This window comes from Sorex araneus, chromosome 3 (genome assembly GCF_027595985.1).
Source record: "Sorex araneus isolate mSorAra2 chromosome 3, mSorAra2.pri, whole genome shotgun sequence".
Classification (NCBI taxonomy): Eukaryota; Metazoa; Chordata; class Mammalia; order Eulipotyphla; family Soricidae; genus Sorex; species Sorex araneus.
Genome location: NC_073304.1, coordinates 157,544,186 through 157,555,023, shown reverse-complemented (window position 1 = coordinate 157,555,023; position 10,838 = coordinate 157,544,186). Strand labels below are relative to the sequence as shown.

Sequence of the window (10,838 nt, the reverse complement as noted above, 5' to 3'; positions counted from 1 at the left end):
CTGCTTGTGCCAGACTTACTCACAGAACCCACCCGCACTGAAAGGAGACTGGGAAAGCTGTATTTATTTTGGGTGCCCAAGTGCCCAATTTGTACCATACAGGCCTAGGAAAGTTAGGTTAATGCACAAATCTGTGATAAGATAAATAAGATATATCAGCTGTACTTAATAAACCATTTCCCAATGAATTGAAACCATCTAAAACTGGAGGAGTAGTACTGAGGGTAGGGTACTTGCCTTGCTGACCTTGGTTTGATCCCCAGCATCATATATGGTTCCCCAAGCCTCTCCAGGACTGAGCCCTGAGCACAGAGCCTGGAGTAAACTCTAAGTACCACTGGGTGTGGCCCCCAAATACAAACAAACAAACAAAAATCGTTGTTTTTAAGTTCTACGTGTACTTGGCTCTATTTCTAGATGCTAGTATGATCCTCTATTATATTATTTCCATAGTGTTAGCTATTCATATTATGTCTATATATTCTTATAAATTATTTTATAATTGTTAATTCTATTAATAATTTATCTTTTGTTAACTGTGTATTTGAGAGTTTGGGGAGGGGACGGATTTGGGCCACATCCAGTGGTACTCAGAACCTTGTCCTGGCTCTATGCTCAGCGGTCACTCCTGGCAGTGCTGATGGGACCACATATTGTCAGGGGTCAAGCGTCAGGCCAGGCCTCCTGCCGCAAAGTCTATGTGCAGTCCGTGAGCAGATCTTGCACTCTCTCTCTCTCACTCTTTCTCTCTCTCACTCTCTCTCTCTGTCCACTGTCAACAGTTCCATTAAATCTATCTGGTCTACACTATTTTCAGGGTCAAGTGAAAGAGATCCAACTTATATTGTGAAAACTGGCTGGACATGACACTTTGACATTTTGATATTATAATCTGAGGACAAGATCATTCCCTGAGCTCCAGTTTTTCCATATTAAGAAGCACTTCTACCCTTAACACCACAACTGAGATATTAAGCACTTATCTATTAGACCCTTAGCAGGGAAGAAAACATAACCAGAAAGCAAGCCTGGCCATGAGCTCGAGAGAGTGTGTGGGCTATTTCCCGAGTAAGGCACTTGCCTTGCACGCCACTGACCTGGGTTCAATGCCTGGCTCTGCATATAGTCCCTGGCACACTGCCAGGAGTGACCCCTGAGCACCACAGGGTGTGGTCCCCAACCCCGAAAGAATGAAAGAGAGTCTGTGAAGGAATAGCACATTCCAGGGAGACATACCTCGTGACTCAACGCCCCCCCCATTTCAAAAATGGTGCAGGAGGACAGCAGGGGTGGGGCTTGGGGTGGAGCACTGCCTTGCACCAATGAGACCCTGAGTCCTGAATCTGATCCCCAACACTGTTGGGGGGGGTCAAGAACCAGGATGAGAATGGCTGCTCCACCGAGCCCCCCATGCCAAGCCCAAGGGAAGTGGAAGAGGCCTCTGGCACCTTCCCACACAGCATTAATGCCTCTGGGGTGGCAGAACCCATTAGCCAGAGCAGTTCCTCTGACTCCCCCCCCCCCCCCGCCACCTCACCCCCTTTGAAAGCTGGGAGTGAGCTTGTAGGTTCTCAACCCTGACCGCACTCATGAGAAGCTTCCAGGGCTTACTCCTGAATGCACTCAAGAGTCACTCCTGGCAGGGCTCGGGGACCATACGGGATGCCCGGGATGGGGAGCAGGGTCAGTCGTGTGCAAGGCAAGCGTCCTCCCTGCTGTACTGTCACCGGGGCTGCAAGGCTGCATACTTTCTTAGCTCTAGCCAGTTCCCTGGCGGGCAGAGTGGGAGGCTGTTCCCCTAGCTGGCAGGCAGCCCCTTCATGCACAGAGAGCCTGGAGCCTGGGGGATACTTGGACTGCGCTTTGTCCCTGCGGGGACAACTTTCTCAGCACTGAGAAGTGCGCCCGCTTAGCAGGAGGAGGCTTATGCTGGAGGATGCATGAACGAATGAATGAACGAATGCATGCATCTGTGTGACACCAAGCTGCAGCCTGGTTTCTGGTCCAGGTCACAGTGACGCTGCGCCCTCCCCGCGGAGCCTGACTCGAGCCGGGCAGGCTTGGGAACCCGCCCGCCACCACCTCTGCTCCGGGTTTCACCGCCTCCCGGCCCCGGACCCGCCCTCGGCATCACGGGAGGTGAGGATTGGCCCGGGTGCTACCTGGGTCCCTCCTGGAGCTCGGCCCTCGGGGAATGTCCAGGGCAGGGGGTTGTCCGCATCCCGGCACGTCCGCCCGTCGGGGCACCCGGGGCGGGCCGTGTGGTCCCCGGAGACGCCCGCCCGCCTCGGGGAGGGGCCCGAGGGCTGGGGCGCCGCCCGGAGGCGCGGCTGGGTACGGGCAGGGCACTGGCACCTGCGCGGGGTGGCCACAGTCGGGAGGGACAGGCGGACAAAGGCGGCTCGGCGGCGCCAGGCGCAGGTGAGACTCGGAGGTGGGTAGGGCCGGGGGCTTGGCGCGGAGTCGGCGTGGAGCTGGACCGAGCCAGGGCAGGGCGCTCAGCCAGGAAAGAGGCACTCAGACTGTCAAGGGTCCCCCAGGGAGCGGGTGGAGGGTGGACGTGCAGGGGTCCCCTAGGGAGCGCGGCGCGGGTCGGACGAGGCGAGGCGCACGGCCAGGAAAGAATTTGACTTGGAGGTCCCAGGGCGCGCGCTCGGCCCTGGAATCGGGTCCGACTCTGGACTCGGATCAGGCGGGCTGCGGGGCGGGAGGGCGAAACGTGCGGCTCCGAGACCGACGGGGACGCCCTCTGGGCCGCGGCTGGCGCTGCACGCGGGGCTTCATCGCCCGCGCCTTGGGCAGGACGGTCGCGCGTCCCCCCAGCACGCACGGTCACGGTCCCTTCCAAACCGCGCCCTGAGCGCCCCATCCGACACTCTGGCCGGGAAGCCTAGTCCGGCGCCCAGGGAAGGTCAGGGGCGGCCTGCCGGAAGCCGAGGACAACAGTAGATGGACAGGGTCAAGTTTGACACCAGGTTAGTTTCAGGTGACCCTGTCTGGATCCAGAGGGATAAGCCTTGGGCACGGGCTCGGGAGGGGAGAGATGGCGACTTTGCAAGGAAACCATGGATGCTTACAAATAGGTGTGTGTGTGTGTGTGTGTGTGTGTGTGTGTGTGTGTGTGTGTGTGTGTGTAGGAGGGTGTGTGCTGGGTTGTGGCACGGGGAGGGCAGGGGACGAGGGGGGGACACATCCAAGTGTGAGGCCCTGCGCCCAAACCCCCAGTACCTGCTATATAGGCTGGGTGCAGGTTTTGCAGGCAGGCGACTTGATCCCACCCGACACCCCCTGATCTCCCAACCGCCACAGAAATGACCTCAGAGCACAGAGAAGGAATACTCTCTGAGCACTGTAGAGTGTGTAACCCCTAAATAATACCCCCCCCCCAAAAAAAATACCAGAAAAACCATGGGCAATAGAGTCAGGGAAATAGCACAAAGAGCTGGCAAACGGGCCAAACCAAGACAGTAACAAGAACCGAGCCAGGCCCAAAGGCCTCCCTCCATTTTTTCACCTTCACTTCCTTGTTCAATGGCCACCCCCAGCCTGCCCCTAACCTGACAGTTGTCCTGGGCCCCACCCTCCACTATTGACGCGAAAGCTCCAAGGAAGCTGACTGGCTGTTTACGTTCATTTTTTTATGGGCAGTACAGATCATTGCTCAGTACATCTGTCCGGGAGGGAGGGGGCACGGTCAAGGGCCCCTCTAGGCATCAGTGTTCTGGAAGGGATGTGGCACCGACAGGACGGCTGTATGGGACGTCCGTGGGGATGGGGAAAAGGGAGGCCTCTTTCTTTTTTTTTTTGTGGGGGGCACACCTTGCGGTGCTCAGAACTTACTCCTGGCTCTGTGCTCAGGGATCACTCCTAGCAGTGCTCGGGAGACCATGGGGGTTGTCAGGGATGGAACCCAAGTTGTGTGTAGTAAGGCCAGCGTCTTACCTGCTACACTCGAACTCCGGCCTCTTTTGTTCTAGTATCATGGACATAGTAGTTCCCACCACTTAATACACAAAACACATGTTCCCGTATATTCTATGAGTCTCTGCTTGCCCTGTGGGTGTTGGATGGACTGGGGGCCAAGGTGACTCATATTGGGTACCAGCTATTTGCTCTGGTGCTGGGGAGACCATGCAGTGCCGGGGTTCGAATCAGAGCATCTGATTCGAGCAGCTCTGAGCTCTCTCCCAGAAGTAGATCTGTTGAGGTCTTCCCCACATGCTTCTCATGATGGTTCTTGCCTAATCTTAGCAAGAGGCCCTTTGAGCAAATCGGTATTAGGCTCAGGTGTGGGGAGAGGCCGGAGATCTACTTCTTCCCCCCCACCACTTTCAAGGAAGCATCCAATGAGCTGTCAAAGTGCAGATGCTTTATCTGTGAGTTATAATCTAGACATTCTCTGTCCTCAAACTCTTCTGCTTGATTTAAAAAAATGGATCAAGAATCATTCTATGACAAAGTTCTTGTTTATGGCCAGCCTTTTGATAATGGTGGAGAAGAGACTCAAAGTCACCCCTGGCTCGTCAGCTAAAGAGCGCCTGGTCCTGTGTAGACAGACTTCAGTTCTATCTCCGTTTCTATAGACAGGTCACAAGAGTGCAAACTCTTCACCGTCCTCTACAGTACTGAAGGGGAACATTATTCGGGGGCTGCAGGCAGGGCCTTAAGACTCACCTCCCATCTGAACTCAGCTCCCTTCTGGGCTGAGGTCACCAAGGATGGTTTGGAATTATTTTTTTCTTTTCTTTTTTTTTTTTGCTTTTTGGGTTATACCCAGCGATGTTCAGGGGTCACTCCTGGCTCTGCACTCAGGAATTACTCCTGGTGGTGTTTGGGGGACCATATGGGATGCTGGGAATCGAACCCAGGTCAGCCACGTGCAAGGCAAAAGCCCTACCTGCTGTGCTATCAACTCCAGCCCTGGTTTGGACTCTTTTTCTCCTGTAATTGCTCTTTTGTGTAAAAGTAAAGTGGGTCCCAAGAGCAGGTGCAGGGGGGGGCCTATTAGAGGGAAGAGGAAATTCAAAAGATGAATTCACCTCCTGTGACCAAGAACTAAACCAATGATCTCAAAACACACTCATGCATTGGCCTTGCAGAACAGATATTAGAAGTCACTGCTAACAGCCTAACAATCATGATCATTATCTCTGGCATAATGGGGATTGACAAAATACAGGTGACTCATTTAAGCCATGCCCCATTCTCAGATGAGGAAACTGAAATTCAGTGACCCCAGTAACAGTTGGAGTCATCTGAGCTGTTGGCAGAGCCACACTCAAAACAGACCACCTCCCTCGCCCACATCACTCCCACCCGGCCCGCTGAGAGGGGGATCAGTTCCCTCTTCCTGAAAACTTTTTGCCAATCTCTTGTTCAATACAGCCTGTGATGCCAAATTCTCATCCAAGTTTCAAAGCCATTCTAGTGGGCTGTGTTTCACACCCCTCTGTGTTCCAAGTAATCGTAAAAATGTTTGCCAGCAGAGGATAATGGTAAGACAATTCAATCCATTCTTCTTGATTTTTCAAGAAGAAAAGTAGGCTTGGGAAAAATTAGGCCATGACCTTGTGTTGCTTCACTGGACTCTGCTGAAGAATCACAGATAAAACCTAGACCTTCTAACGCACAGATTACTCTTTCTCACATTCAAAATGCCTTCGAGGCATTCCTAGATCTCTAAATCCCGCCATTTATTTTGATTTATTCAATTGCTTTGAACAGTGTGAGAAAACCTGACCCTCCTTGAACCCTGGATTCAAATATCTTTAAATTCCCTTATTCGGAGGGCCTGAGCCATAGTACAGCAATAGGGCATTTATCTTGCATACAGTCTATCTGGGGTCCGATCCCAGGCATCCCTCAGGTCCTCTGAGCATCACCTGGAGTGACCCCTGAGCACAGATCCAGGAATAACCCCTGAGCATCGCTGGGTGTGGCCCCCAAACCAACACAGATAAATTCCTTTGAGGGGGGGAGGGAGTGAGTTTGAACCATACCTGGCATTTCTCATGGGTTATTCCTGGCTCTGTGCTCAGGGGTCACTCATGGTGATGCTCAGGAGACCATTTGCCGTGCTGGAGATCGAACAGTATCAGCAGCAGTGTGAAAGACTTTAAGCTCTTTACTAAATTCTTCCACTCCAACTGGATCCCACCTTCCACAGGGAACAGAGCCTAATTTACTTGGCAACCCATTATGACTCGTGCACTTGTCCACAGCAAGCACACAATTGGCTGTCCTGAACACCCATCAAATACATATTTGAACAAGGACATCATTAGGACATCACAGTGGCATCCCAGGGTGCTACTGGGACCCCTACTAGAACGTCTTAATAAGGAAGGAGTTTGATTTTTCCCAGGATACCGTATTCTTCAGAGCTGAGGCACCACCGTATTTGGAGGGCAAGTTTTGGTCCCTGAAAGACAGCATCTACTAAATATTTATCCGTAAGTAGGGCAGAAACAATTCAGAAGCTGACTCCCTCCTTCTTTGACAAAAGTATTAAGAGTTTTCTGGGAAGCCCCACCCAGAGATTAAGAGCATCTGGAGGTGAGATTTCCATCGTATCACCACACCTACCTGGAAAGAAAAAAATCCAGCATTTTCTTTGGGCTTGGTGCCAATACAGTCAGATAGGGGTTCTGTAAATATGGAAGAGGATGGGAGGTCAGGAAGATGACAGCCAGTATGGACCGGCTGTGGGCTGTGACCAGTTCTAACAGGAAAAGCTCCTGAAGGCGGCAGAAGTTTATTGGTTTACCACTGGGTTTACTGGAAAGCAATACATAAGGGGTGGGTCTTGGGAATGTTCCGTAAATTGCAAGGCCCAACCTGAGAAATGCTGATTACTTCCGTCTGGTTTGGGGACTATCCCTTGAGAAAGCCTGCTTTAGGATGGTTGCAGTGGCACCGTCACTTCTTTTTTTTTTTTTTCTTTTGGGTCACACCCGGCGATGCACAGGGGTCACTCCTGGCTCTGCACTCAGGAATTACCCCTGGCTGAGCTCAGGAGACCATATGGGATGCTGGGACTCGAACCGGGTCGGCCCCGTGCAAGGCAAACGCCCTACCTGCTGAGCTATCACTCCAGCCCCATGGCACCGTCACTTCTAATAGCTTTCTGTTGTGCTTCTTCTGAGGCCCTGTGTTTATTTGTTATTTTGATTTAGGGCCCACAACCAGCAGGGCTCAAGGCTTCCTTCTGGCTCTGCACTCAGGGTTCACTCCTGGAAGGGCTTGGGGACCATATCCAGTGCCTGGGATCGAACCCAGGTTGCCTGTATTCAAGGCAAGTCCCTTAACTGCGGTACAATCTCCCTGACCCCTTTTTAAATGTCTGTTCAATGTAAATAGATCTAGGATCTTAAAAGTCATAAGTTCCATAAAGTTTTGTTTTAGGGTCATGCTGCTCAGTGTCCAGGGGCTGCTTCTGGTGGTACTCAGACAACCATTGCAGTGTTAGAGTTCAAGCTAGGGTCTGCAGCATGCCAAGGTTAAGTGCCCAGTGTTAGGCTTTTACTAAGCTTGTTCTGAGCTCCTCTCTATTTTCGTTTGTTTGTTTGTTTGTTTGTTTGTTTGGGGACCACATTCGGTGGTGCTCAGGGCTTACTCCTGGCTCTGGGTTCAGTGATCACTCCTGCTAGTGTTCAGGGGACCAGATGCAGTGTTGGGAACTGACCATGGTCAGCTGTATGCAAGGCAATTCCCTCACCTCCTGCAAGGTCCTCCTTAGAGTCAAAACCTTTCAATGCTTTGGGCAATGCTTTTCTTCCTATTTACTGCCCTATTTCCAAATAATATCAAAATCTTGCTGTTCTTGGTTTTTCTCCAGTTCTAGATCATATCTGTTGGCATTCTACATCAGAGGGCATACAACTAAGCTCTCTTAGACCCTCAAGCCTCATTAGCCTTTGGGGGGTGGGAAGTCACACCTGATGGTGCTCAGGGCTTACTTCTGGCAGTGCTCAGGGGACCATATGTGGTGCTGGGGATCAAACCCAGTTCGGCTATGTACAAGTCAAGTGCCCTACCCTCATTATTCAATCTCACACTTGCCTCCCTTTCTGTCAAGAACCAAAGTTATAGTCCATTTTTTAAATTGCATAATGCTTAGTTTTACATTACTGTGATTCACAAATATTACTCACAAGCCATGAATGTGCCATGATTTTTACTTATATCTCCTTTACAACTCTTTCTTGCCCCTAGAATTAACAATTGTTACATCTTCAATTTTTGCTTTTTTAAAAATTACTCTACCAATCTTTTTTCTTTTGGCGGGGAACACCTGGTGGGGTTCAAGGGCCATTTCCGGTTCGGTCCTCAGGATTATGAAGTCTAGGGATCAAGCTGAGGGTCTCTTGCCCCCCGAGCCTAGATGTCTTCCCTGGTGCCCCTCGGAGGGGGTGGGCTTCAGTTTCCCTCCGTGCCCCCCAGCAGAGCTCCCATGGCCGAAGACCTCCGAACCCTAGCCACAGCCATGCTCAAGGCCCCTCTCCACATGTTCGGATGAGCCTCGCACATGAAGGAACTGGCAGAGGAACCCAGGTGTGTGGGACCTGGGGCTGAGACCTCCAAGCCTGCTCGGATAGGGACTGGGCCTCTTCCACCCAGATTCCCCATTTTCCAGTAGCTAGACGGTCACACCCAGGGACTGCCCCCGGAGCTGTGTAATCCCACCAACAGCCAACATCCAGAGACTATAAAACCAAGCTCCTGGAAGCGACATCTGATAGCCTAATTATCCCTCTGGGAGAACTTAGCAAGCTACGAGAGTTTTCTGCCCACATGGTAGAGCCTCAAAAACTCCCCATGGTGTATTCATATGCCCAAACCAGTAACAATGATGGGTCTCATTCCCCTGACCCTGAAAGAGCCTCCAATTCGGCACCATTGGAAAGGATGAGTAAAGAGAAGCTTCTAAAATCTCAGGGCTAGGGGCTGGAGCGATAGCACAGCGGGTAGGGCGTTTGCCTTGCACGCGGGTTTGAATCCCAGCACAGCGGGTAGGGCGTTTGCCTTGCACCCGGGTTTGAATCCCAGCATCCTATATGGTCCCCTGAGCACCGCCAGGAGTAATTCCTGAGTGCATGAGCCAGGAGTAACCCCTGTACATCACCGGGTGTGACCCAAAAAGCAAAATAAATAAATATAAATAAATAAAATCTCAGGGCTAGGATGAATGGAGACGTTACTGAGACTACTCAAGAAATTTGACCATCAACAGGATGATGATGAGGATGAGGAGGAGGAGGAGAAGGAGGAGGAGGGATCAAGCCTATGGCTTAGCACACACAAAGCCCTTTGAATCTTCTCTTCAACTCTTTAAAAGGGTTTTATTTAACTTTGGGTGTGGGGGCCACACCTAATGGTGCTAGCAGGGTCAGGAATTGAACCAGAGCCAGCTGTGTGCAAAGCAAGTACCTTAACCTCTGCACTATGTCTCTGGCCCACCCTAGAGAGATTCTGAAGGGACTTTGAGCCTCCCAGGCACCATAGGTTGCCATTTCATTTTTCTAATAGATGTGCATGCACAATTGTATCTTTTTCTTAAACAGGGCTCCCCAATGTGTCGCAGACACCTGATCCCATGACATCAGGCTGTGTCTTGAGGCTGGGCGCACACTGCTGATGTCATTTTCCCTCTCAAATGCCTGATTGGTGTCTGGCCGCGTGCGGCTGGGCTCCGAGTCAGAAATTATCTCCTCTTGAGAATTTTGAAAGCCTTGCTCTATTTCTTCCACATTCTTATCATGCTCTCAAGATGCTGAAAACAGTTCTGATTTCTGAGCCCCGGGGTTTGGTTCCAACCTTGGAAAATTTTTTAGGGTTTCCTTGATTCCTCATATTTTTTATTGCGGAGAGGGTGGAGTGGGGTTGGGGCCATGCCTGCTGGCTCTGCACTCAGGAGATACTTCTGGCATGTTCAAGGGACCATACGGGGTGCTGGGGACCAAACCCAGGTTGGCTGCATGCAAGGCAAGCACCCTACCTGCTGTACTAGCTCATGTTTTGGTACATCATCATGTTGTTACCCGATGTGTGTGTGTGTGTGTTTTCCTTTTGAGCTACTGTTCCAGGGACTCTAATGACCTTTTTCATTGGGAGGAAGTACTCCCAAGCAGTGCTCAGGATACCTGGGGTCCCATCAATGATTCTTGACCATTAGGGCCAATGATGCAGGAGCCTGAGGATGTGGAGCTGGGGTCCTGTGGTGCTGGGGCCACCCCAGCTGCAGCCAGAGCTGCTCGGGAGACCATGTGATTAGAGGAGCGAGCCACGCACCCGAACCACTGTGCTCTCTCCCGCCTCTAATGGCCTTTCCCACCTGCCCACCCCCCCTGCAGTGCGCCTTCACTCGGCTGGTCTCCATCCATCATTTCCCGTTCTCTCTGCTCTGCCTTTCCGGACTTTTCTGTACGAGTTTAGATACTGTTTCTCTTGCATTTCCCCTTAATTTTCTTCTATTTTCTATTTTTTCCCAAATCCAAACAATTTTTTACCTATTAATTGTTGACATTTTATTACCGTGACCAGTTTCATTCCCAAGGGCTTTTATTTGGGAGGGAAAGTAAAAGCTTTGGTGGGTTTGTCCAATCATGCTCAGGGGTCCACGTGGCCACTCCTGGTGACACACGGCCTGGCTGGGCAGGTCTGATGGGTCAGTGTTTAGGCCCAGATGTTTGGGGGCCAGCAGGGTGACCCCAGGATTCTCAGGGCTCTAGGGCCTGCACATGTGCTCCTTTTCTGAACCCCGGGGCTGCCTTTTTTTTTTTTTAAATCCCTTTCTTGGGGCTGGAGCTATAGCACAGCGGACAGGGCATTTGCCTTGC

General features: G+C 51.5%; 1 protein-coding gene across 1 annotated transcript in view; it reads left to right on the top strand.

The window, feature by feature from the left end:
- Window positions 1–2,350: 2,350 nt before the first annotated feature.
- TMEM45B (transmembrane protein 45B) overlaps window positions 2,351–10,838 on the top strand; it is a 30,616-nt gene continuing 22,128 nt past the window's right edge. The window contains exon 1 of the mRNA XM_004614117.2: window positions 2,351–2,421. The gene's annotated coding sequence lies outside the window, so the exon portion shown is untranslated. The remainder of the gene's footprint in view (window positions 2,422–10,838) is intronic.